This window comes from Bubalus bubalis, chromosome 22 (assembly GCF_019923935.1).
Source record: "Bubalus bubalis isolate 160015118507 breed Murrah chromosome 22, NDDB_SH_1, whole genome shotgun sequence".
NCBI lineage: Eukaryota > Metazoa > Chordata > Mammalia > Artiodactyla > Bovidae > Bubalus > Bubalus bubalis.
In genome coordinates, this window is record NC_059178.1 from 13,034,632 (window position 1) to 13,061,669 (window position 27,038).

Sequence of the window (27,038 nt, forward strand, 5' to 3'; positions counted from 1 at the left end):
CTAAGAGGCAGTCAGGTTTACCAGTTTCTTCCAGAGGTATTTTTTTAAGGTGTAAGCAAATACACACATAGGTATGTATTTACTTTCTCTAAGTCAAAAGTAACATACAAAATACACTGCTTAGTTTTCTTCTTTTGATTAAAAGTATATCTTAAAAGTATATCGTGGCATCCAGTCCCATCACTTCATGGCAGATAGATGGGGAAACAATGGAAACAGTGACAGATTTTATTTTCTTGGGTTCCAAAATCACTGCAGCCTCATGATGATGACTGTAGCCATGAAATTAAAAGATGTTTGCTCCTTGGAAGAAAAACTATGACAAACCTAGACAGCATATTAAAAAGCAGAGACACTATTTTGCCAACAAAGTTTGTCTAGTCAAAGCTAGCTATTTTTTTTCCAGTAGTCATGTATGGATATGAGAGTTGGACTATAAGGAAGGCTGAGTGCTGAAGAATTGATGCCTTCGAACTGTGGTGTTAGAGAAGACTCTTGAGGGTCCCTTGGACTGCAAGGAGATCAAGGCAGTCAATCCTAAAAGAAATCGATCCTTAATATTCATTGGAAGGACTGATGCTGAAGCTGAAGTTCCAATACTTTGGCCACCTGATGCAAAGAACTGACTCATTGGAAAATACCTTAATGCTGAGAAAGATTGAAGGCAGGAGAAGGGGACAACAGGGGATGAGATGGTTGGATGGCATCACCAACTCAATGGACATGAGTTTGAGCAAGCTCCAGGAGATGGTCAAGGACAGGGAAGACTGGTGTGTTGCAGTCCATGGGGTTGCAGAGTCGGACACGACTGAGCAACCGAACTGAACTAACTTAAAAAGAGTAAGTGTATCTTGAAGATCAGTGGCTATTAGATTGCCTTTTCTCTTTTAACATTACCAAAAAAAAATATAATCACACTTTATAACAGATTATCAAAATATAGGAAGCAAAAATGGAAATGGGCAAAGTTGAAAGGAGAAAAGAGATAGTTTATAATAATAGTTGGAGACTTCAATACAGCTCTCTCACTGATGGATAGAACCACCGGAGAGAAGGTAAGTAAGGAAATAGAGGACTTAACCAACGCAGTGAGCCAATCAGTTGACCAACCAACTGGTTCTAACAGACACATGCACAAAACTTTACTCACAAACAACAGGGTACACATTCTTTGCACGTGCACATGGGTCATTCTTGTATAACAAGAAGCATATGTTAAGCCATAAATTGTCTCAATAGATTTAAATGGTAATATCATGTAGAGTATCCTCTCTGACCACAATGAAAGGAAGTTAGAAATCAATAACAGAAGGACAACTGGAAAACTCACAAATCTTTGGAAATTAAAAACCACACTTTGTAAAAATTTTTGCCCATGCCAAGTGGCATGTGGGGTCTTAGTTCACCAACCAGGGATTGAACCCATGGCCCTTGTGTTGGAAGGGCAGAGTCTTAACTACTGGACTGCCAAGGAAGTCCCTAAAAGACACACTCATAAACAACTAGTGGATAAAAGAATTCACCAGGGAAATCAGAAAATATCTTGAGGGAATTCCCTGGTGGTCCAATGGTTAGAATTCCAAGCTTTCACTGCCAAGGGTGTGAGTTCAACTCCTGGTGGAGCAATCAAGATTCCCAAGCAGCATGGTGTGCCCTCCCCTCCAAAACACTCTTGAGACAAATGAAAATAAAAACACCATGTAATGGGGTCGCTGAGGGTCAGACACGACTGAGCGACTTCACTTTCACTTTTCACTTTCATGCATTGGAGAAGGAAATGGCAACCCACTCTAGTGTTACTGCCTGGAGAATCCCAGGGATGGGGGAGCCTGGTGGGCTGCCATCTATGGGGTCGCACAGAGTCGGACACGACTGAAGTGACTTAGCAACAAAACTTAAGTGACACAGTGAAAGCAGTGCTAAGTGAGAAATTTATAGTTATACATGTTTACATTTAAGAAGAAGAAAGATCTCAAATCAACATTACAATTTAAGGAACTAGGGAAAAAAGAGCAAACTAAACCCAAAGCTAGCAGAGGGAAGGAAATAGTAAAGATTAAAGGCAGCGATTAAATGAAATAGGGAATTGAAAAGTGATAGAGAAAATCAACGAAACCTAACCATGGTTCTTCAAAAAGATCAACTAAACTGACACATTTTTATCTAGATTGCCTAAGAAAAAGAGAGAGAAGAGTCAAATTACTAAAATCATAAGTGAAACATTACAATCTATGCAACAGAAAATAAGAAAGATTATAAGAGTATTATGAGCAACTGTACACAAACAAAATGGATAATCTCGATGAAATAGACAAATTCCTAGAAACACAAAACCTACCAAAACTGAATCATGAAGAAATAGATATCCTGATTGATCTACGACTAGTAAAGAGATTGACTCAGTAATCAAAAATCTCCTAACAAAGAAAATCCCTAGACCTAATGGCTGCTTCACAAGTGAGTTCTATCATAACATCTAAAGAAGAATTAATACCAATCATTCTCAAACTTTCCCAAAAAATTGAAGAGGAGGTAATACTTCCTAACTCATTCTATGAGTTTTGCCTTGCCCTAATGTCAGAGCCATTACAAAAAAAAAAAAAGAGAGAGAGAGAAAGAAACAAACAGATCAATATCTCTGGTTTATATAGATTCAAAAATTCTCAACAAATTACTAGAAAATTAAATTCAACAGCATATTGAAAGGATTATATACCACAAGCAAGTGGGCTTTATTCCTGGGATGCAAGAATGCTTCATCATGTTGTTGTAGGGCAGAAACCAACACAAGACTGTCAAGCAATTATCCTCCAATTAAAAATAAATTTTTAAAAAAGAATGGTTCAACACACAAAAATTGCTCAGTGTAATATACCACATTAACAGAATAAAGGGGGAGAAACTCGACATCATCATTTCATATGATGAAGAGAAAGCATTTGATAAAATTCAACATCTTTTTATGATAAAACACTCAACAATCTAGAAATAGAAGGAAACCAATATGATAATACTGCTCAGCCTTATAAAGAAGGGAGATCCTGACTCGCGCTGCAACATGGATGAACCTTTCGGACATTATGCTAAATGAAATAAGCCAGTCCCCAAAAGACAAATGCTGTATGATTGCATATGAGGTACCTAAAATAGTCAAAGTCACAGCGACAGAAAGTGGCAAATGGTTGCCATTGGTGGGTTAGGAGCAGTGGGGAAAGGGAGGTAGTGTTTAATGGGTGCTGAGTTTCAGCTGGGGAAGATGAAAAAGTTTTGGAGACAGGTGTTGGGGACAGTTAAACAACAATGTAAATATATTTAATACTACAGGAATGTACGTTTTTTAAATGGTTAAGATAGTAAATTCTGTTTGTTAACTGCAATAAAAAATGTTTTTTAAATTATCAAAAAAACCCACTACAGTAAATATTTTGCATATAAATTATTTTATTTATGTACACTTTTTTTTTTTGGTCCCACCATAGGGTATACGGGATCATAGTTCCCAGACCAGGGATCAAACCCATGCCTCCTGCAGCAGAAGTACAGACACCTAACCACTGGACAGCCAGGAAACTCCCTTGAGTGTACACTCATATTTGTAAAATAGATTTCTAGAAATGTATGTTGCAATGTCAAAGGGTATGTGCTTCATAATTTTGAAAATATTGTCACACTGTTGGCTGAGCTGACATACACAGGCTCCAGCAATGTATGGGGCCTAGTCCCCACGTCTTTGCCAACAGTGTGCTATCAAATTTTTTGTGGAGATGTCTTTTTTTTTTTTTTAAACTTTACAATATTGTATTAGTTTTGCCAAATATTGAAATGAATCTGCCACAGGTATACCTGTGTTCCCCATCCTGAACCCTCCTCCCTCCTCCCTCCCCATACCCTCCCTCTGGGTCGTCCCAGTGCACCAGCCCCAAGCATCCAGTATTGTGCATCAAACCTGGACTGGCGACTCGTTTCATACATGATATTACACATGTTTCAATGCCATTCTCCCAAATCTCCCCACCCTCTCCCTCTCCCACAGAGTCCATAAGTCTGATCTATGCATAAGTGTCTCTTTTGCTGTCTCGTACACTATCAAATTTTTTGAATGTTCACCAATCTGATTTGAGAAAAAGATTTCAAGGTAGCTTTCATTTGACTTTCTCCTTTTATAAGGGAGTTTTGGTGTTTAAGAGCTGTTAGTGTTTCCTTTTCTATTAACTGTTCCTGTGTTGGGCAGCGGTGTTTTGAAACCAAACGCAGACATATAGAGTTCTTTTAGATTTTATCCAGCTCTTTTTCTGTTCATTGTTGTAGTTAATAGAAAAAATTTTGAATTACAGTTTTCCGACCAAGTCTATTGGCTCTCGTTATATTTTTGCCAGCCAGTGGATTTCCCTGGTCAGTTTCTGACCACAATGTCTAGTTCTCCAACTGGGATTTCCTGAATTCCAGGGACATCCAGAGACTCTTTGGTCCCAGAGTCATCAAGTTCAATTCTGAGCTAAGATCTCTCCTTCCACCATTACCTCTCTTTCACCATAAAAATTCAAGTTCATAATTAGATTACCATAAAACAACCATAAAAATCCATTCTCCTTGAATTTTGCTGTTATATGTTGTTTATATCAAAAGGTGAATTCTCGGAATTCTGAGTGATCTAGTTGTGTAACATTCAGTAACTTAAAAAAACCCCACACTCTTTTTTTTATTACATTTTCTCAGGGGTAAAATGGAGGCAATAATACTTCACTTACAAGATTATGAAAATTAGGTCCAATTACGTATATATTATGATATATTACATGTGTATACATGTGTATATGTTTGGATATATGTACATATATTATTTTTGTATATATTGAATATAGGCATATATGCAAACTGTGTGTGTGTATGCTAAGTCACTTCAGTCATGTCTGTTTGTGACCCCAAGGATCGTAGCCTGCCAGGCTCCTTTGTCCATAGGATTCTCCAGGCAAGAATACTGGAGTGGATTGCCATGCCCTCCTCCAGGGGATCTTCCCAGTCCAGGGACTGAACCCGTGTCTCTCACATCTCCTAGCATTGGCACCGCTAGCGCCACCTGGGAAGCTGTACAAATGCATACAAATTGAAAAATACGTTTGCAGTCCAATTCTACTCTTCAGACTTTAAATAAATTGAAATTGTTTTACTTATTGTGTGTCAAGCTTAATTTCATTTAACAACCTGCTGTAAAAGTCTTTCCTCGTCGTTAGATAAGTTTCTATGTCCTTCTTTTTAAAGGCACAGTGTTCTGTTGTCTGGATGTGTCCTAATGCATTCAGTCAGGCCCCTGTCATTGAACTTTTAGTATTTCGGTGACATTTTTTAGTCAAGTACACAGTTTTGCACACACAAACAATAGGGAAGGGATGGATGTCCCAGGACATTAGTTTGCTGCTGCTGCTGCTGCTAAGTCGCTTCAGTCATGTCTGACTCTGTGCGACCCCATAGAAGGCAGCCCACTAGGCTCCCCTGTCCCTGGGATTCTCCAGGCAAGAACACTGGAGTGGGTTGCCATTTCCTTCTCCAATGCATGAAAGTGAAAAGTGAAAGTGAAGTTGCTCAGTCATGTTCGACTCCTAGCGACCCCATGGACTGCAGCCTACCAGCCTCCTCCGTCCATGGGATTTTCCAGGCAAGAGTACTGGAGTGGGGTGCCATTGCCTTCTCCGATTAGTTTGCTAAAACTGCGATAATAAAGTAGCACAAACTGGGTGTCTTTAAACAATAGAAATTTATTGTCTCACAGTTCAGGAGGCTGAAAGTCAGAGATCAGGGTGTCTGCAACATTGATTTCTTCTGAGGGCTGTGAGAGAGGATCTGTTACATACCTCTCCTCAAGCTTCTGGGCTTTACTGGCAATCTTTCATGTTCCTTGTCTTGTAGACACGCAACCCTGATATCTGCCTTTATCTTCACATGGCATCCTCCTTGTGTTTCTGTTTCCAAAATTTCTCCTTTTATAAGATACCTGTCATACTGAGTTAGGATTCCTTCATTTTTCTAAAAAAATATTTATTCATTTAGCTGCACTGGATCTTTGTTGAGGCGCGCAGGATCTTTTTGTTTGAGTCATGTGTACGCTTAGTGGCAGTGTCTGGGATCTATTTCCTTGACCAGCGATCAAACCCAGGCCCCCTGCATTGAGAGTGTGTAGTCTTAGCCACTGGACCACCAGGGGAGTCCCTCCAGTGGGTTCATTTTAATTTGATTGCCTCTATAAAGATTGTATCTTCAAATAAGGTCACATTTTAAGGTACTAGGAGTTAGAACTTTACCATTTGAATTTTTTTTTGACAGGGGGAGTATAATTCAATCCATAGCACCTGGTGAAATGGTTTATTAATTAATTTTAAAAAAGTGTGGTGGTGGTGTCGGCTTAATTGCTAAGTACTGTCTGACTCTTCGTGACCCCATGGACTGTAGCCCACCAGGCTCCTCTGCCTATGGGATTTTCCAGGTAAGAATAATGGAGTGGGTTGCCATTTCCTTCTCTGAGGGGGAGCGGGGGATGGATCTTCCCCACCCAGGGATTGAACCTGGATCTCCTGCATTGCAGGCAGATTATCAACTGAACCACCAGGAAAGCCCCCCAAAATGTTTACTAAATGCCTATGGGAGCCTTGGACTATGCCAATAAACAGAAAGTCCCTTCTTTAGGAAATTTACATTCCAGTAGCAAGGAGGCAAATAAACAGATAACTCTACAATGTGTCAAGGGGTGAATAAAAGCGGTGCAGAAAAATGAAGGGGGGAAAGGATGGATAGTGCTGGAGTAGGGGATGGGAGGTGAGGGTTGGGAGGCGTCCCTATTTTATGCAGGGTGGACAATATCCCATTTGACCAGTCTTGGAGGAGATAAGGGAGAAAGTCTTCACAATGGTCTAAATTAATTATAATTTGTTTTACTTATTTAATAGTCTTCTACCTGAGTGCCGAAGAGTTGATGCTTTTGAACTGTGGTGTTGGAGAAGACTTTTGAGAGTCCCTTGAACTGCAAGGAGATCCAACCAATCCATCCTAAAGGAAATCAGTCCTGAATGATCATTGGAAGGACTGATGTTGAAGCTGAAACTCTAATACTTTGGCCACCTAGTTTGAAGAGCTGACTCATTTGAAAAGACCCTGATGCTGGGAAAGACTGAAGGCAGGAGGAGAAGGGGATGACAAAGGATGAGATGGTTGGATGGCATCACTGACTCAATGGACATGAGTTTGAGTAAACTCTGGGAGTTGGTGATGGACAGGGAGGCCTGGCGTGCTGCAGTCCATGGGGTCACAAAGAGTCGGACATGACTGAGAGACTGAACTAAACTGAACCAGAAACAAGGGCTTCCCTGGTGGCTCAGCTGGTGAAGAATCCGCCTGCAATGTGGGAGACCTGGTTTGATCCCTGGGTTGGGAAGATCCCCTGGAGAAGGGAAAGGCTACCCTTTCCAGTATTCTGGCCTAGAGAATTCCATGGACTATATAGTCTATGGGGTCACAAAGAGTCGGACATGACTGAGCAACTTTCACTTCACTTCACCAGGATGTAAGTTTCTTGAAGGCAAGAAACTATACAGTTGGTAACATCCCAGTGCCTAGAGCCATGTCTGGAATTTATCTGGCAAGCAATAAAATATTCTTTACTAAAAAAAGAGGAAAGAGTGGTCCAAGCAGAGGGAACAGTAGGTACCTTAGGTCCTGACCTGAGAGTGTGCTAGGAGTACCTGCAAGGAGGCCCTTCCAATTAGGTCTGACAGAGGCAAGTGGAGGTGAGATTAGAGGGGTGGGATGGGGTTTGGATTGAGGCATCTTGTAGGCCATTTAAATACTATTGTATTAAAAAAAAAGCATTTATTTATTTTTTGGCTGCACTGGGTCTTTGTCACTGCGAGGGCTTTTCTCTGTTTTCGGAGAGCCGGGGCTACTCTCTAGCTGCAGTGTGCAGGCTCCTCTCTGCGGGGGCTTCTCATGTTGCTCTGTGGCTCCTGTGGCTCAAGGGCGCAAAGGCTTCAGTATTTGCAGTTTCCGGGCTCTAGAGCACAGGCTCCACAGCTGTGGGGCACGGGCTTAGTTGCCCCATAGCATGTGGGAATCAGAGCTGGAACCATGTCTCCTCCTGCATTGGCAGGTAGGTGCTTTACCACTGAGCCTTCAGGGAAGCCCCAGTGGTTTTGATTCTGAATGAGGTGAGAAGCCACTGGAAGTCTTTTAGCAGGCGAGGGACATGGTCTGATTAATGGAGATGGAAGGAGGGAATCATGTTTAGCGCTTCAGAGAAAATCAAGCTTACAGATATAATCTCATTTTGAGATTTGCAGTATATTTCATTCTTTGGGTAAACCTAGGAAAAGTTCCATCATTCCATAGCCATTTATTTGATCATATTAGAAACCATTTACTACTGAAGGACCATGGTGGAATAATTTGTTGTTGTTGATTTGGTTCAGTTCTATTTGTTTTAACGCTAAAGGAAGTTTCAGTTTTGCAGATATGAATTTTATTCGTACGATGTTGATGAGGACTTCCCTGGCGATCCAGTGGTTAGGGCTCTGTGTTTTCACTGCTGGGTCCTTGGTTCAGTCCCTTATCAGGGAACTAAGGGCTACTCTCTAATTGCGGTGCTTGGGCTTCTCATTGTGGTGGCTTCTCTCGTTGCCGAGCCTGGGTTCTAGGGCTCGAGGGCTTCAGTAGTTGCAGAAAGTGGCTCCGTAGCTGTGGCTCCCGAGTTCTAGAGTACAGGCTCAATAGCTGTGACACATGGGCTTAGTTGCTCCCCAGCATGTGGAATCTTCCCGGATCAGGGATTAAACCTGTCTCCTGCATTGGCAGGCAGATTTTTACCCCTGAGCCACCAGGGAAGCCCTGTGCGTTTTCTGTTTTATAGTTACTTTCTAAGTAGCATGGGTATTTGTACAGTCCCAGACTGGGAATGAGTTGGCAAGATAGGTAGCCATTAGAGAGTTTTCTTTTAAATTTATTTTTATTTATTTATTGGCTTTTTTTTTTTTTTTGATTCACTGCACAGCTTGTGGGAATCTTAGTTCCCTGACCAGGGATTAAACCCAGGTTCATGGCAGTGAAAGCCCAGGTCTTAAACCACTGGACCACCAGGGAATTCCTGTAAGTTTTCTTTTACTTATACTTTAAAACTTTTGAGCGTGTTTGTTTTCTACTACTGCTACAAAAAAATTATAACACATCTAGTGCCTTAAAACAACAAAAAAAATGTAGTATCTTACAGTTCTGTGGGTGAAAAGTCTGACTCAGTCTCATTGAGATAAAATCAAGGTATCGGCAAGACTGTGTTCTCCTCTGAAGGCTCAGGGGATAATCTGTTTCCTTGCCTTTTCCAGATTCTGGAGGTCACTCCCACATCCTGTCTCTCATCATTTTTGAAGCCAGCAATGCCTGATCCTTACGTTGAATCACTTGATCTTCTGCCAGAACCATATTTATGACTCACTTTTTCTGTCTCCCTCTCACTTTCTACTTTTGTGATCACAATGGGCCCACTCTGATAAATAAGGGATAATCTCTCTATTTTAAGGTCATCTGATTAGCAACCTTAATGTTATCTGTAACCTTAATTCCCCTTTGCCATGTAACCTAGCATCTTCATAAATTTTGGGGATTAGGATGTGAACATCTTCTAGGTGGCCATTATTTGAGCTGCCACATGGGATAATTTTAATTTAGAGAAGAATTGCAAGGTACAAATAGTTTCAGAATATCCTCTGCCCAGTTCCCTTAAATGTTAGTATCTTACTTAACCATCACACATTTGTCAAAACTAAGAAATTAACATTGGTTATCCTCAACAAAAGTCCAGACTTCATCTGGATTTCATCAGTTTTCCCACTATTGTTGTTTTTGATTCCAGGATCCAATCCAAGATACCCCTTGCATTTAGTGTGAGGTTTTTTATGGCTTTCTTGTTAGTGCTTCTGCACTAACTAGACACTGAAATAAAGTCAGTCAAAGTTTTTGTGCTATTTGTGCAGGCAGTATTGAAAGTCAGTGACCAAGGATGATACTTTGCACATTACAAACACAATAAGTAGTTTTCAAAAGACTGCTACTCCAACTCATGCATTATATATTGTGAAAACCACTCTATTATTATTCTTTGAACTATCATGTTTGCTTAGCAACATTATGACAAGTGCCTAGGAATACTGGTTTCTAGTGAAACTTTTATTTTAAGCTATCCAAAAAATACAAAAAGTAGAGGATATTAAATCTCACAAACAGGATTGCTTCGAATAGAATAAGTTTCTTCTTAGTCTATAAGTCAGTTCTGAAGAGATGCTCACAATCGTTGCTAGGTCATTCTGGGGTAGAACAGACTGTATACTTTTTGTAGAGGTAAAATTCTAAAGTACTTTGAGGTTTATTTTGGTGCTTGACTCTCTTTTTGCTTCATAAATTTAATTATCATGTAATTCATATACATATTACAGAAAAATTAGAAAACACATATGAAAAAAACTATTTTTAATCATGCATGATCTTATTCCCCAAAGAGAATAACTGTTAAAATTCTTTTAGCCTCTCCCCCCTTGGGAGTACATACATAAGTATTATAAACATAATTATCCAATTTTCAAAAATAAATTATATTTATATGAAATAACACCATACATACTGTTTCTACTCCATGTATCATGAACACGGTAGCCATAGCATTATTTTTTTTAATTTAATTTTATTTTTAAACTTTACATAGCTGTATTAGTTTTGCCAAATATCAAAATGAATCCGCCACAGGTATACATGTGTTCCCCATCCCGAACCCCCCTCCTTCCCCATTCCATCCCTCTGGGTTGTCCCAGTGCACCAGCCCCAAGCATCCAGTATCGTGCATCGAACCTGGACTGGCAACTCGTTTCATAGCATTATTTACAACGGTTGCATAGCCACGTCCACATCTTTTTAGCTAGGCTCCCAGGTATCTTGTATTTTAGTTTATTTTTTGTAGTAATTCTGCAAATTCAGAGAACCTGCTAGCAATAAAAGCTGGAAAAGTATATGTAAGACCTCTATAATACTTCAATATACTTCAGTATATTGGCATATACTATTTATATTAAGGAAATAACACTGTTACCTATCTCACAGCGTTATTTGAAGAAATTAAATATTCGACAGCACATAGAAAACAATCCATTATCTGAGTTAATTACTATCATGACATTGACAAGCGTTCTGTATGGGAAGTATAATCATGGTCTTGCATACATATTTTATATGAGAAAACTGGCTGGAGAGGTGAACTAAAGGCTCAGTGACATCAGCCTGGTAACCTCAGCTTATCTGACTACAAATTCCATGCTTTTGGCGCTGCACCATATCGACAGTCTGTTATGTCGGACCTGTTCTTTCTGACAGGATGGTAGGCTGTCCCTGCTACCCGAGCTCCATCGAACACTATTTCCCTATTTCCCAAATTCTTCAGAGTCCTCCAAGGAACTGCTTGATTCTGAGGTGACTATTGGATTGGAATGAACAGGGGCCTTTAATAAACGTAAGATCCCAGTACAAACGCTGCGGGGTAAGCCAGGACGTCAGCACTAGGGTGAGAAAGTCAAGCAGTGTTTCGGTTTTGCCACGTGGCTTTGCCATTACCCTGGAAGCGCAGGCGGGCGGAGAAACGCCTAACGCCCCCAGCTCAGGACTACACTTCCCAGAAGCCCGCGCGCCGCACGCCACGTGACCGCCAGCGGGCGCGCGCTGGGCCGTTCGGCCCCCAGCAGCGTTCCCCGCTTGCTTCTCTCTTCAGTCCCCGCCTCCGGGCCTCCGCCTTGACGCTGCCCGGGCCGGAGCCGAGGCGAGGAGCCGAGCCGAGGAGCCGGAGCCGGAGCCGTGGAGACGTGGGAAACATGGAGGCTTGAGGCGGCGTGCGCCACCCCGGCTGCGGCGGTGACCGAGGCTCGTCGTGTCCCCGCTGTTACCCAACCGTCTGTCCGTGCGCTGAAAGCGGATCTCCCCGCCGGCTGAGGCAGGTGGGCTGTGGCGCCGCCCCCCGGCCGCGCGACCCTGGAAGCCGGGCGGGGCCGCCAGCCCCTCGTCAGAGCGGCTTTGGGAGCAGCCTCCCCTTCCCCGGCCGGGGCTGGCCAAAAGAGTCCCCCAGCCGTGCAGGGGCTGTTCCTGGGCCGCGAGAGCCTCCCCCTGCATCCAGGGTTCAGTGGCACTCGGCGCCGAGGAGTGAGGGGGTGTGTTAACCAAGCGAGTGGGTGGGGGCGGGCCTCAGGCCGTGTGGGCCACCGAAGAGCAAGTCGGTGATGAGGGTGTGGGATTGAGGTGACCGGTGGGCGTGTGATGGGCAGCCGAGCAATAATATTGCTTTTGGGGGGGGGGGGGGGCAAATTTTTGAGATGTAATTTACATACCATAAAATTCACCCTTTAAGAGTATTATCTAAGTATAACTCAGTGTTTTTTGTTTGTTTGTTTGTTTTTAACTCATTGTATTTTAAAAAGCATAGTCACGGGGTTGTGCAGCTATCTTAATTTCAGAACATTTTTGTCACCCAAAAACGAAACCTGTACCCATTAGAAGTCACTCCTTATTTTCCACTCCCGCACTCCCTGGCAACTAGTGATTGTGTTTTAACTGAAAGGTGCGAGGGTGGGAAGTTAGCTCGTCGAGTGTTGGTGAACAGTACTGGGTTAACAGAGTTGATAGGATGATGGTACTGAAATACAGAGAAGTACTGGGATGATTGTAATAGTGCCAGCAGAGGAATGCTCAGGGTAGACTTGCTAAGGGGGAGGTTGGGTAGAATCCTTAGAAGAGGGGAAGGTTGGAGGGAGAGATGTGTAGAGAGAAAGTGTGCTGAAAGAGATGAAAACGTGTGTGTAGACGGTGGAAGAGGGACCCCGGAAGAAAGTGCGTGCGTGTGTTTAGAGCACCCTTTCAGAGGGACCCTGGCTTTGGGCAGGTCAATTGAAGGCTCAAGAGAGGAACTGGAGGTGGGAGGGAAGAGGATCTATGGGAATAGGTGAATGGTTGCTGCTGAGCTTGAAATTTACTAGTAATGTAGATTTCTGAATATCCTGCTTTGTGTTGTTTATCTTGGATAATTCTGTAACTAAGACTGAGCAAATATAACTCTTCCCATTCTGCAAATGAAGAATCAGTCTTTTAGCTGATAGGTGACTTCCTGAAACTCATTAGATTAGTAAATAAGGCAAAATGAGTGGGAATAAAATAGTAATTGATGCACGTGGTGAAAATTGAGGTGGGGCAGATGTTATAGGAGGGCTTCCCAGATGGCTCTGTGGTAAAGAATCCACCTGCCAAGCAGGAAATGCAGGTGAAACTCGGGTTCGATTCCCTGGAGAAGAAAATGGTGACCATTGGGTCACCATTCTTGCCTGGAGAATCCCATTGACAGAGGAGTCTGGTGGGCTACAGTCCATGGGGTTGTAAAAGAGTCGGACAGGACTTAGTGACTGAACAACAAATGTTACAGGAAGGAGTTTTAAACTATTCACCTATTAAATGTCTTAAATCCATATTATGATGATAAATAGCTCAGGGACTTTGTACTTTTTAATTTGGAAAAGTTCAACCTGGACTAATATAATATACCCCCATGTACTCATTACCCAGCTCTAACAGTAACTCAGGCTAATTTAATTTCATTTATGGCTCTGTCAATTGCTAGTCCCACTCCAAATATTTGTAAATATAGTCCCACTTCAAATATTTGTAAATATTTGAGTATATATATCTCTAGAAGATTGAGTCATTCTTCTTAATATACCCACAATATGATTAGCATACACCCCAAATAATCTTTTATATTTAGAAGGACTTATTTTTTAAAATGTGGCATCCATCTGATACTGAATAAGCAGTGCAAACATTTTGATGCTTGACTTTCTGAAAAATATAGTATTATTTCCAGTCAATCCTGGATTTTTCCAGTCAATCCTGCTCTCCTGACGCTTCTATTTTCTTGGTTGATATGGTTCATTCTTCTATAGAAAGTTTTAAGAATTGTCACTTTGGCTGACTTTTTAGCGGGTGGAGTTTTGTGAGAGCATGAGAAAAATAGAAGTGAACTATATCACAAAATGCACAAGTAACTGTTATCTCTGATAATGCTTCAAGTATTTGGGCAGTTTGATTATGCTTCTCTCCTCTAGACGATGTCACATATTGTTAGAAGTTGTTTAATGTGTATGTTAGTTTTTTATGATTACTGTAACAAATCACAAATTTAGTGGCTTAAAACAATACAAACGTATTCTTTTTTTAAATTATTTATTTGGCTGTGCCAGGTCTCAGTAGTGGCATGCAGGACCTTCCATCCTCATTGCACCATGTGTGATCTAGTTGTGGCCTACGAACTCTTAGTTGTGGCACATGGGATCTAGTTCCCTATCCAGGGATGGGACCCCAACACCCTGCATTGGGAGTACAAGAGTCCCAGCCACTGGACTACCCGGGAAGTCCCCAAACTTATTCTTTTGAAGTTCTGTGTTTTAGAAGTGCAAAATGGGTCTCACCGGGCTAAAGTTAGTTGGTCAAGCCTGTATTCCTTTTGGGAAGTTTCTAGGGGAGAATCTGTTTCCTTGCCTCTCCCAACCACATTCCTTCGTTTGTGACCCTCTTCATCTTCAAAACCAGCCGCGTTGCATCATTCTGTTACGCAGTTGATCTGACCACTGCTGGGAAAGAGTCTCCATTTTTAAGGATCTATGTGATTAGATCAGGTACACCTGGGTAATTCAAAGTAATTTCCCCCAACTTAAAGTCCTTAACTTAAGGATTCCTGCAAAGTCCCTTTTGCTATGTAAAACACCAGAAACACAGGTTCCAAAGATTAGGATGTAGACATCTTGGGGAATTGTTACTCTGCCTATCACAGTATGTTCGGGGATACTTGGTTAAGTGATTTTGTTTGCTGTTACAAATGCAGTGTGTCATCTTTCGCTTCGTAAGATAATGGGGTTAGTGCTAGAGAGGACTGTTTCATTTTCCCTTTAGTGATGGTAAACGGATAATGTGGGAAATGTCTGTGACATTTGTAGAGTGAGACCTTTTTTAAAAAAGTGCAATAATGTGTAAAGTCTTTCTGTATTTCATTTCGGTCTTTTCCACATTCATGTTTTTTCAGTATTGCATACTTGTAATCAGAGTATATATATAATGCTCAAGTCACAGGACACTCTGGGGGAGTGATGGTTCCCTGCCCGGAGTGAGAGACCAGGTGCTGTCTGTCCTGGTGGGGGATGGAGGCACCTCTAGTTCAATAGGAAGACAGAGGGAGAGAAAATTTTCAGGAAGAACGAACTGCTGTGAGAGTTGGGCTCGAATTCCCTCCCAGGATTGTCCTTAATGTGACTCAGCTGCATGGTTGTGGGCCTGAAAAGCAGAGGATCATGATGGCCTTTGCTGCTCTTCCTTTCCCAGGCTGTGGAGAAGATGCTGAAACTTCTCAGTAGAGATTTCAGGAAGTCCTGTACTTTGGCATCCTGTTTCTTGAGAGGGTTCCACTTTCCAGCTTAGCTCTCAGGGTCTTAACTGCCTCTGAGCATGAAGGTCTTGTCTCTCTGATGGTGGTGTGTTTTAGCTTACCGCTAAGCCAAATATAATGAAAATATAATAATAATAATATTAATAGGTAATAATTACTTATTATTATTAAAAAGTATGATGGGAATCGTTAAATATCTGTGCCTATCTTTAAGCTTATTTTCCCTCGTAAGATTCTTAGTTGAGCTTAACTCTATGAACTTCTTAAAAGCTGCTTGCAGTTTTAAGTGATCCTTGTGTTGGTCTGTTCGTAGACGAAATAATTTAGGAAGGCTGAGAACAAGTTTACATAGCTCTTATATGCTACAGACTTTTTGTTTTCATTCTTTTAGGAAAGTTTGGTCAATAGTTTTTGATGTCTTCTCTAGTTTTTAGCATTGTTTTAAAAATTCAGACACCAGGTAAGGGGTGGGGATGGGTGAAATGGATGAAAGTGATCAAAAGATGCAGATGTCCAGTTATGAAATAAATCATCTAGGAATGTAATGTGCAGTGTGGTGACTGTAGTCAGTAATACTGTATTATATGTTAGAACTGGACATGGAACAACAGACTGGTTCCAAATAGGAAAAGGAGTTCGTCAAGGCTGTATATTGTCACCCTGTTTGTTTAACTTATATGCAGAGTACATCATGAGAAACGCTGGACTAGAAGAAACACAAGCTGGAATCAAGATTGCCGGGAGAAATATCAGTAACCTCAGATATGCAGATGACACCACCCTTATGGCAGAAAGTGAAGAGGAACTCAAAAGCCGCTTGATGAAAGTGAAAGTGGAGAGTGAAAAAGTTGGCTTAAAGCTCAACATTCAGAAAACGAAGGTCATGGCATCTGGTCCCATCACTTCATGGGAAATAGATGGGGAAACAGTGGAAGCAGTGTCAGACTTTATTTTTCTGGGCTCCAAAATCACTGCAGATGGTGACTGCAGCCATGAAATTAAAAGACGCTTACTCCTTGGAAGGAAAGTTATGACCAACCTAGACAGCATATTCAAAAGCAGAGACATTACTTTGCCAACAAAGGTTCGTCTAGTCAAGGCTATGGTTTTTCCTTTGGTCAGGTATGGATGTGAAAGTTGGACTGTGAAGAAGGCTGAGTGCCGAAGAATTGATGCTTTTGAACTGTGGTGTTGGAGAAGACTCTTGAGAGTCCCTTGGACTGCAAAGAGATCCAACCAGTCCATTCTGAAGGAGATCAGCCCTGGGATTTCTTTGGAAGGAATGATGCTGAAGCTGAAACTCCAGTACTTTGGCCACCTCATGCGAAGAGTTGACTCATTGGAAAAGACTCTGATGCTGGGAGGGATTGGGGGCAAGAGGAGAAGGGGACGACAGAGGATGAGATGGCTGGATGGCATCACTGACTCAATGGACGTGAGTCTGAGTGAACTCCGGGAGTTGGTGATGGACAGGGAGGCCTGGCATGCTGCGATTCATGGGGTCGCACAGAGTCGGACACGACTGAGTGACTGATCTGATCTGATCTGATATGTTTGAAAGTTGCTAAGAGTAGATCTTGAATTTCTCATTACAAGAAAAAAAATTAACTGTTTATGGTGGTAGATGTTAACTAGACTGATTGTGGTGATGATTTTGCAATACAGTATTTGTTGTGTTGTACACCTGAAACTAATATAATGTTATATGTAAATTATATCTCAGTTGAAAAATGCAGGCCCCCAAAGTGACTGTAACTCTCTGATAAGGTCATTGGGGGAAAAAAAAAAACCCAAACTTTTTTGGTATGTAATATGACTGATAATGGAGAAGGCAGTGGCACCCAACTCTAGTACTCTTGCCTAGAAAATCCCATGGACAGAGGAGCCTGGTAGGCTGGAGTCCATGGGGTCTTGAAGAGTCAGACACGGCTGAGCGACTTCACTTTCACTTTCACTTTCATGCATTGGAGAAGGAAATGGCAACCCACTCCAGTGTTCTTGCCTGGAGAATCCCAGGGACAGCAGAGCCTGTTGGGCTGCCGTCTATGGGGTCGCACAGAGCTGGACACGACTGAAGTGACTTAGCAGCAGCAGCATGACTGATAATAAATTTCTTTTTTAGATTGAGTCAATCACTGAATCTTGACAATTATTCCTTCAAAATATCTCTTGCAACCCTCCACCTTAGAATATTTTCAGAGCCTCCTGTGTCAGTCAAGGTTTGATTTGGCTGTACATGCAAATACTAGCTTAAACATATCATTACTTTGTTTCTTATGTAAAAGCAGTCCAGAGGTAGACAGTTCAGGGCTGATGCAGTGGCTCTACTGTCATTAGGGTGCTATGCTCAGTCGTGTCTGACTTCGTGACCCTAGGGACTGTAGCCCACCAGGCTCCTCTGTCCATGGGATTTTCCCAGCAAGAATACTGGAATGGGTTGCCATTTTCTCTTCCCAACCTAGGGGTTGAACCCATATCTCCTATGTTGACAAGGCAGATTCTTTACCACTGAGCTGCCTGGGAAGCCCACTGTCATTAGTGACCCATCCCCTTTTCCAGCTTCTCACCCTGTCATCTCTAGGGTACAGCCCTTGATTTCTGTGTCCAGATGGTAATTTATGGCTTGTCAGATAAATGATCTGACACCCACAGGATGGTTATGGACTAGATGTTCAGTTCAGTCACTCAGTCGTGTCTGACTCTTAGCGACACCATGAACCGCAGCATGCCAGGCCTCCTTGTCCATCACCAACTCCTGGAGCCCACCCAAACCCATGTCCATTGAGTCAGTGATGCCGTCCAACCATCTCATCCTCTGTTGTCCCCTTCTCCTTCTGCCCTCAATCTTTCCCAGCGTCAGGGTCTTTTCAAATGAGTCAGCTCTTGCCATCAGGTGGCCAAAGTATTGGAGTTACAGTTTCAACATCAGTTGCACCAGTGAACACTCAGGACTGATTTCCTTTAGGATGGACTGGTTGGATCTCCTTGCAGTCCAAGGGACTCTCAAGAGTCTTCTCCAACACCACAGTTCAAAAGCATCAATTCTTCAGTGCTCAGCTTTCTTTATAGTCCAACTCTCACATCTATACATGACCACTGGAAAAACTATAGCCTTGACTAGACGAACCTTTGTTGGCAAAGTAATGTCTCTGCTTTTGAATATGCTGTCTAGGTTGGTCTTAACTTTCCTTCCAGGGAGTAAGTGTCTTAATTTCATGGCTGTGATCACCATCTGCAGTGATTTTGGATCCCAAAAAATAAAGTCTGACACTGTTTCCACTGTTTCCCCGTCTATTTGCAATGAATTGACGGGATCGGATGTCATGATCTTAGTTGTCTGAATGTTGAGCTTTAAGTCAGCTTTTTCACTCTCCTCTTTCCCTTTCATCAAGAGGCTCTTTAGTGCTTCTTCACTTTCTGCTATAAGGGTGGTGTCATCTGCATATCTGAGGTTATTGATATTTCTCCCGGCAGTCTTTATTCTAGCTTGTGCTTCCTCCAGCCCAGTGTTTCTCATGATGTACTCTGCATAGAAGTTAAATAAACAGGGTGACAATATACAGCCTTGACGTACTCCTTTTCCTATTTGGAACCAATCTGTTGTTCCATGTCCAGTTCTAACTGTTGCTTCCTGACCTGCATAGATATAGATATTTTGAAATCATCACTGTACTGGGAGGAGTTCACTGGTTTAGAAGACCGAGAGATAGATGCAATATTGTGATTACAGTGGGCATAGTAGAAGAGATGCCCTTTAGTAAATTATCCCCTTCAGGCATCAGCTTGCTTTCTGGCCTTCTTTGCTTCCCTCCCTATTCCAGCCATGTTGAACTTCTTTCAGTTCCTGGAATGGACCCTGCCTGTTTTGCCTAATCCTAGGCAAAACCTACTCACTTTGGAGAAGGAAATGGCAACCCACTCCAGTGTTCTTGCCTGGAGAATCCCAAGGACGGGGGAGCCTGATGGGCTGCCGTCTATGGGGTCGCATAGAGTCAGACACGACTGAAACGACTTAGCAGCAGCAGCAGCAGCAGGCCTACTCACAGGCTTTTCTCTTTACTTTGAACCCCTGCACCCAACCAGGCCAGTCCTTTAGGTCTTAGCTTTTTATGGCATGACCTCTGGGAAGCTTTCACTGAGTCTTGGATAGTTGCCATGTTATAATTTTTTGTTGATTTGTCTGTATCTCATTCTCAGCTGTAAACAAAATCCATCTTTCCCAGTTTTAACCTTAGCTCTTAGTATTAGGCTGGCCACATGATAGGTGCTCACAAAATACTGACAGAGTCGTGCTTCCATAACCAGTATGATGGAGCTTAGGTATTGCTAGTTTGTTTTATCAGCCCTGCACCTCTTCTTTGATATTGGCACATTGAGTTGTTAATATAAATCAATGATTGTGAAATAGTAAAGCACATTCTTTCCAATTTAGGAGAGTTAATTGACTCCAATTAAGAGTTAATACTTAAAGCAACACTTGCGGGTTGTTAGGTAATTTATAATAATATAATATTATTTGTATTTTATTATATAAAATACTTTAATAATTTATAATATTATAAAAGATCAGCAGTCCCATGTCTTACCTACTATCCTTTTTAGTGTGGTTCCTGGAGACAGCTACTTTTAACTATGTTTGTAAGTAATATGTCTAAATGACTATATTGTGATTTATCAATTTTAGGTAATATCTCTTGACTCCTGTTATGGTGGAAGAGGTCCTTTTTCTCCTCCTATCCCTCTTCCAGCCCTTTTGGTGTGGACACTTAAGAATTGGCGCTTAGCGTTTACACTATTGTGACTGCATAAATGTCACTGCTAAGCTGAGTTTACCTTGTTTTCCCACCCCCAGCTCTATTTACTTTTATGTTTCTATGAGCACATTACTGATTTTTACCAAGTATGTGGAAGGACCTGTGGGGATTGGAACCCAGGAAACTTACGCAAGACGTTACTCTGGCTACTGCTGTTGCCACGAGCAGTGAGTTGTTTTTCATCCCTGTCCCAGAGGCTTCGTTGTCTTTGTTGGCACGCAGGTAAAGTACAACCCCAGACCTTTGCAGTTCGCCACTTGACTTGAATGTCTTGAATGTAGGCTCCTCTCTTTTATTCATACTTTCGGTTTGAAACTCCTGTTACTAATCTATTAAGACCTTCTAAATGGCTCTTATTATTTTTTGTGTCCTGTTTTCTATTTGTTGTCTTGTTCTTTTTTAAATAAAATATTTATTTTTGTTAATGTTTGGCTGTGTCCAGTCCTGGTTGTGGCACGATAGGATCTTTGTTGGTGGGACCTTCTGTTGCAGCCTGCAGGCTCTGTGTTGCCGTGTGCAGGCTTCTCTCTAGTTGCAGTGCGTGGCTCAGTAGTTGCAGCACGCGGGCTTAGTTTCCTTGTGGTCTGTGGGATTTTAGTTTCCCGATCAGGGATTGAACCTGTGTCCCTGCGTTGAAAGGCAGATTCTTAACCACTCGACCACCAGAAAAGTCCCTTGTCTTTTTGTTCTTGATTATGGGTGTTTCCTTGACCTTATCTTCTGTCCATTGAGTTTTTAAATCAAGTTTTAATGTCAAGTTTCTTTTCTTGGTGTTTATTACCTTGACATCTTGTTCTTGGTTTATGGGAACAGTGTGGCATGGTGGTAAAGAGCATGGTTTCTGCACCTAGACTGCCATGGCCTGAAACCTGATCTGTCACTTTCTAACTCTGTCGTCTTGATCTTGGGCATGTCACTTAACTTTTCTTTGCCTCAGTTTATTCTTCTAGGCCCAGAATTGGCAGACATTTTGTCTAAAGGGCCAGATCGTAAAAATTAGGCTTTGTGGACCCAGAGGCAAAATGAAGAACATTATGTAGATACTCACATAACAAGGGAGAGAAAATTTCTACAAGTGTTTATTGATGACGTTAAAAATACAGTGCTAAAAATGGTTGAGAACTTTTTTTGCTAAGAGAGGTTTCCTAATGAGAAGAATGAAATTTCTTCTGGGGAAGAAGGGATACCATATTACTTAGTTGGAGTTCTGAGTTATTGTTTCCTATCATCAGAATTTATCACACATGTTTATATCTAATGCTGATGTATAATGAGATTTTCTGTATTTCATCTTTGAATATACCTTTTTGTTATTGTTGTTTAGTAACTAAGTTGTGGGAGAAGGCAATGGCACCCCATTCCAGTACTGTTGCCTGGAAAATCCCATGGATGGAGGAGCCTGGTAGGCTGCAGTCCATGGGGTCGCTAAGAGTCAGACATGACTGAGTGACTTCACTTTCACTTTCCACTTTCATGCATTGGAGAAGGAAATGGCAACCCACTCCAGTGTTCTTGCCTAGAGAATCCCATGGACGGAGAAGCCTGGTAGGCTGCAGTCCATGGGGTTGCACAGAGTCGGACACGACTGAAGCGACTTAGCAGCAGCAGCAGCAGCAACTAAGTTGTGTTCAACTCATTTGTGACCCCATAGATTGTAGCCTGCCAGTCTCCTCTGTCCATGGGATTTCCCAGGCAACAGTAAGTATTGCCAATGGCTTCCCTGCTGTCTCAGGGGTAAAGAAGCCACCTGCCAGTACAGGAGACGCGGAGCCATGGGTTCAATCCCTGGATCAGGAAGATCCCCTGGAAAAGAAAGTGGCAACCCACTCCAGTATTCTTGCTTGGGAAATTCCATGGACAGAGGACCCTGGCAGGCTATAGTCCATGGGGTTGCAAAGAATCAGACATGACTTAAGAGACTAAACAACAAATATTGCCAAATACTGACATCAATTTATGAGCATATATATAACTTTTTGGCCACACTACATGGCTGGTGGGATCTTAGTTCCCCAGCCAGGGATTGAACCTGGGTCCATGGCAGTGAAAGTCCAAGTTTTAACCACTGGACTGCCAGGAAATCCCCTGTGTGGTTTTACTAGAGTGTGTTAATCACTTAGAAGGCATCTATAGAGTTATGTTAGATTCATTTCTGATATTTACCCTTTAGTAAATCATTCTACTGTGGACTGATCACTTCAGTTGAGATTATGTGGAAACTCTTTGTTGCACAGTAAAATAGTTTTTGAAATGTGGAAAGTACTTTTGTACCTGCATTGAGGTCTGAAAAATGCTATTGGAAGTATAGTTTGACTTTGAAAAATTTATTTATTGCATACTTGTGTGGGATTGGAGATCTCAAGTCTTATTTTGATTTCTGACAGCATCAGAAGTGTGTAAAACAGCTTGCTGTTACTTGTGATTCACACAGTATCAGTTAATTTTACAGATCAGTGCTGTTGGCCTTCTAATTTTAGATTGAATTCATTGAGAAATGTTATTAAATCTGCAGCAAAAACTAATTTCCAAAGCCATTCAGTGTTTAATAACAGTGATTGAAGGGGGTTCTTCTTGTTCAGAACAATTTCAGTCTCAACCCTGAGCTTGAAAAATTTAAATAAAACTGTACTGTTGCTAAGCCATTGTATTGTTGCATGGTAGAATGTATCAGGATATTCAACTTTTATTTCTAGAAAAACTCTATGGAATTGATAGTTAAGTTCGTGAGAGTGGATGAGGTTAACTACTGGCATTCCTGGTTCAGTAGCAAGATAGATTCAAATATTTTATACAGAGTATTCTGCTCATTTAATGAATAGGCTTTAAACACTTTGCATTTTAAAAAAATTTAATTAAAAATAGAAATACTAAATCTACATGTTAGCAGAAATAACATGTTTTTGTAAAAAGGTGTTTATTTTCCAAAGTGAAACAAAAGTTTGTAAACACCTTGCGTTTTCACAAGGTTTGTAGACTTGTCGGGTGAGCTTTTTCACTGCTACACACGTTTGCCACCATCTGTGGTTCATCTCAGCAGATTTCAGCAGGTTGTACTGCATTACTGTCTTTTCAGTTATTTTGGAAACCATTCATGGCCGTAGTTCTTCCATACAGACTGTTCTTTGAGCAGTTATTCTCACTAAAAGACAAGTCTTAAGGTTGTTTTATTTTCTCTGAACACATTTCTTTGTCTGCTGTAATCAAACATGGTTTGACTCATGATTGGTGAATGACTTGCCTTGCTTGGTTAACAGATGAACCATTTGGAATCTTACTCAGTTGTAGCCTCATTTTCATTTTTTTATTTTTGAGAAGACATTTTGCTTGTGGTGAAATGATTTTACATTTTCAAATTTTCCTGATTGTTTTTCTGATGAGTTGGGAGTGAGTGCTGTGTAGTGGGGCAGGTCATGTTGGTAATGTCTTCCCATCTTGTGTTCTGACACAGCTATGATGCTTTTACATGATAAATGCAGTACTTCAGCATCTAATTAAATATTCATTTTATTTACCTACCTATTTGGCTGCACTGAGTCTTAGTTGCTACATGCAGTATCTTTAGTTGCGGTGTGTGGGATCCTAGTTCTCTGCCCAGGGATTGAACCCAGGCCCCCCGCATTGGGAGCAAGGAGTCTTAGCCATTGGACCACCAGGGAAGACCCTTCAGCATCTCCTTAGATTTAAAAAAAAAATCTACACTCCTCTGTGACTTAAAAGTGTGACATCATGGGATTACCCTGGTGGTCCAGTGGTTAAGAATCTGTGCTTCCACTGCAGAGGGCATGGGTTCAATCCCTGGGCAGGGAACCAAAACCCCACCTGCTGTGCCAAAAAAAAGGGGGAAATATGAATGCATATCAAAAAGAAACACTAGAAGATAAAACAGAAATTGCAATAAAAGAAAAAACATGACCTCAGAGTCTGCTTCGTTCTTGTTTTGATATGAGAGCTACCCGCCGGTAGTTTACAGTGTTGACACATGGGGTATGCCTGACTCCTGATTCGCTGTCATTGTCACGGGTGTCATGGAGATTTGTTGTGCAGTGAGTAGCAGTATAAAGTACCAAACACAGTCCTTGTCCTCACAACTCAACTCTGTCGTCATACCGCGAAAGCAGATTTAGACAATTGCAAACAAATGACTGCGGCTGTGTTCTCATCAAACTTTATTTGTCGACACAGAAGTTTTAATTTCATATGCTTTCCATGTGTCACAAAATACTGCTTAAAAATGTAGAAATCATGCTTCGTGCAGCAGGCTGGATTTAGAACTTGGGTCATCATTTGCTGACCCATGATGTAGGTAATGAGAACAACAGTACCGGCCTCAAAGGATGTGGTGTGGGGTCAACAACTCAGTGTGTGTCTAGCACTTTGAATAGGACCTGGGGATATAGTAAATGCTATGTAAATCTTTACACTTATCATTATTTTTATTATCTTCCTGAAGATATTATTTTTAATTTTTTCCCTTAGAATCACCTGTTTTCTGATTAAATTTCTTTGGTTTGTTACTGTTATTATTTATTTATTTATTTTCAGATTGGAGGCTTTACTCTCACAAGTCGAATCATTTTTGGTGGCCCATTCTTAAGGTCAAGACTCCCAGTGTTGATTGGAAGCTCTGTGTGTGAGCGGATTGTGGTGAGTGGTGGGTTGTAGGCGGCAAGCCAGCTTTTTAAATGGGGGAAATCCCATATGTCTCTATCTTTTCCTCTGGTTCCCCCTCCATTTCTCTTAGGAAGAACCCTCCAGTTTCCTGCCTGGGAGACTGGGAAACCTGCTGTGTAGCTGTGCAGCAAGCCCACCTGAACGTCACTCCCATTTTCATCCTCTGCCTCGTTACTGTCTCCAGCCTTGGCTTCAGAGTCAAGTCTCTCCAGTCAGATTGCTGCAGAGCACGCACACATGATTTCCTACTGGAGTGGGGGGGCCGGGGGGAGACTCGCAGACTTGAGCCCCGTGCCTCACCCAGCCTTTCATGGCGCCCTTCTCAGTTCTTTTGCCTTCCCAGTGTTCCGTGGGGTGGATTGGCTTGCTTCTTGGTCGCATCTCCTTTGGCAGGCAGGTATGCTGGGGACATCCTCAGCTCTGCCAGTTCAGTCACTGCCTCTCTGTCACCTTTCCATCTTTGACACTTCCTCTGATGATCTTATATCTTTTTATTTTCGTGACTCTCATTTCACTGAAGTGGAATACCCAACTATACTTACTCAGTATAGCACCTGGAACCTAGTAACCTTGAAGAGAATGTTCCATCACTTGGACTAGTGGCCCTTGTGGTGTCTCACATGTCCTTTGGCCAGTGATTACTGCCCACTGTTTCTCTGGACTCTTGTTTCAGGGATGAGGTTTTGTCTTAAAGTCTGTTGTGTGCAAATGTGTGTGTATGTATACACGTACATATATACATTCTGGAATATAGTTTATGATTTATGGAGTCTCAGCCTAAGTTGTGACAAAGTGCACCTAGCATGTTATTTGCATATTTTGAGGGTGTTAGGACGGAATTTGGTGACTCAGTCTGTATAGAAGAGAAGATTTACTTTTTATGTGAAGAACTCGCCTGCCAGTGCAGAAGACATAAGAGACGTGAGTTTGATCTCTGGGTCTGGAAGATCCCCTGGAGGAGGGTGTGGCAACTCACTCCAGTATTCTTTGCCTGGAGAATCCCATGGGCAGAAGAGCCTGGTGGGCCGCACCCCATAGGGTTGCAAAGAGTTGGACATGACTGAAGCAACTTAGCATGCATGCACACACAAATATCAGATATTTCACAAATTAAATGCAAAATATTGAGCATAACATTTCTTGTTCAGAGTATTTTCACTCATGATAGTAAAGCTGACTAGAGGAAATAACTGATCAGAAAATACTGAAAAGCAGTATTATATAAGAGTCAGACAGCAGACCAAGGTGTAGTTAAATTAACTATAAAAAGGGAGAGTGTAGTTGCTCAGTCATGTCCAGCTCTTTGTGACCCCATGGACTGTAGCATGCCAGGCTCCTCTTTCCATGGAATTCTGTAGGCAAGAATACTGGAGTGGATTGTTATTTCCTTCTCCAAAATTAACTATGGTAGTTAGTTTAACTTGGTAGTTAAGTTCCAAATGAGTGGTGAAGCTAATGAGCACCCTTGGACTAGAGAAAAGAGTGAGCTTGTGTTATGTTTAGTGACTAGGGTTTCAGGTGCTGTGGGACAGGTGTGCGGGGGAAACGCAGGTGTTGAAGGCAGGAGCAGAGGAGTGGATGAGCACCCTCGGTATTGAGAACAGGCCCTCCTTACTTTGTTTTGGTTCCTGTTTGCAAATTGAGGTTCATACACTGCTTGTATCAGAATCACTGTGGATACTTGTAAGAAAATGTAGATGCCTGGGCACTACCCTGACATTCTGAATCTTTGAGGCATAAGCATTTGCATTTTTAGCCTCATGCTCCACTGGTGTTTTTTTACGTACCTTTAAGTTTGAGAAGTACTGGTTTGGAGGATGGTTGGAAATAAAGTTAGAACGTGAGCTTTCAGACTATGTGGAAGGTCTTGAATGTCAGTACTGGGCTTTTCAGGTAATGAAGAATCATTGAATAATTTTTGAGCTGGTGAGTGAAGTGGTGGAAGTGGTAACTTCACTAATATTAAAAATAGATTTAATATTTTTCCTTGGCTGACCCTACCCTGAGCTAGGTCCTTTACTGAGTGCTTTTTTGCATATGTCATATTGCTTCATCCTCAA

The 27,038-nt window shown here is 41.8% G+C and overlaps 1 protein-coding gene across 6 annotated transcripts in view; it reads left to right on the forward strand.

The window, feature by feature from the left end:
- The first annotated feature begins 11,682 nt into the window (after positions 1–11,682).
- The window catches only part of DYM (dymeclin), a 399,581-nt gene continuing 384,225 nt past the window's right edge, over positions 11,683–27,038 (forward strand). The window contains exons 1-2 of one of the 6 annotated variants that reach the window (XM_045164045.1): positions 11,683–12,008; positions 24,850–24,951. The gene's annotated coding sequence lies outside the window, so the exon portion shown is untranslated. Of the gene's footprint in view, positions 12,009–12,086; positions 12,219–24,849; positions 24,952–27,038 lie in introns of those variants that run through there. The other 5 variants (XM_044934602.1, XM_006075242.3, XM_044934601.1 and 2 more) reach the window with 5 other exon arrangements.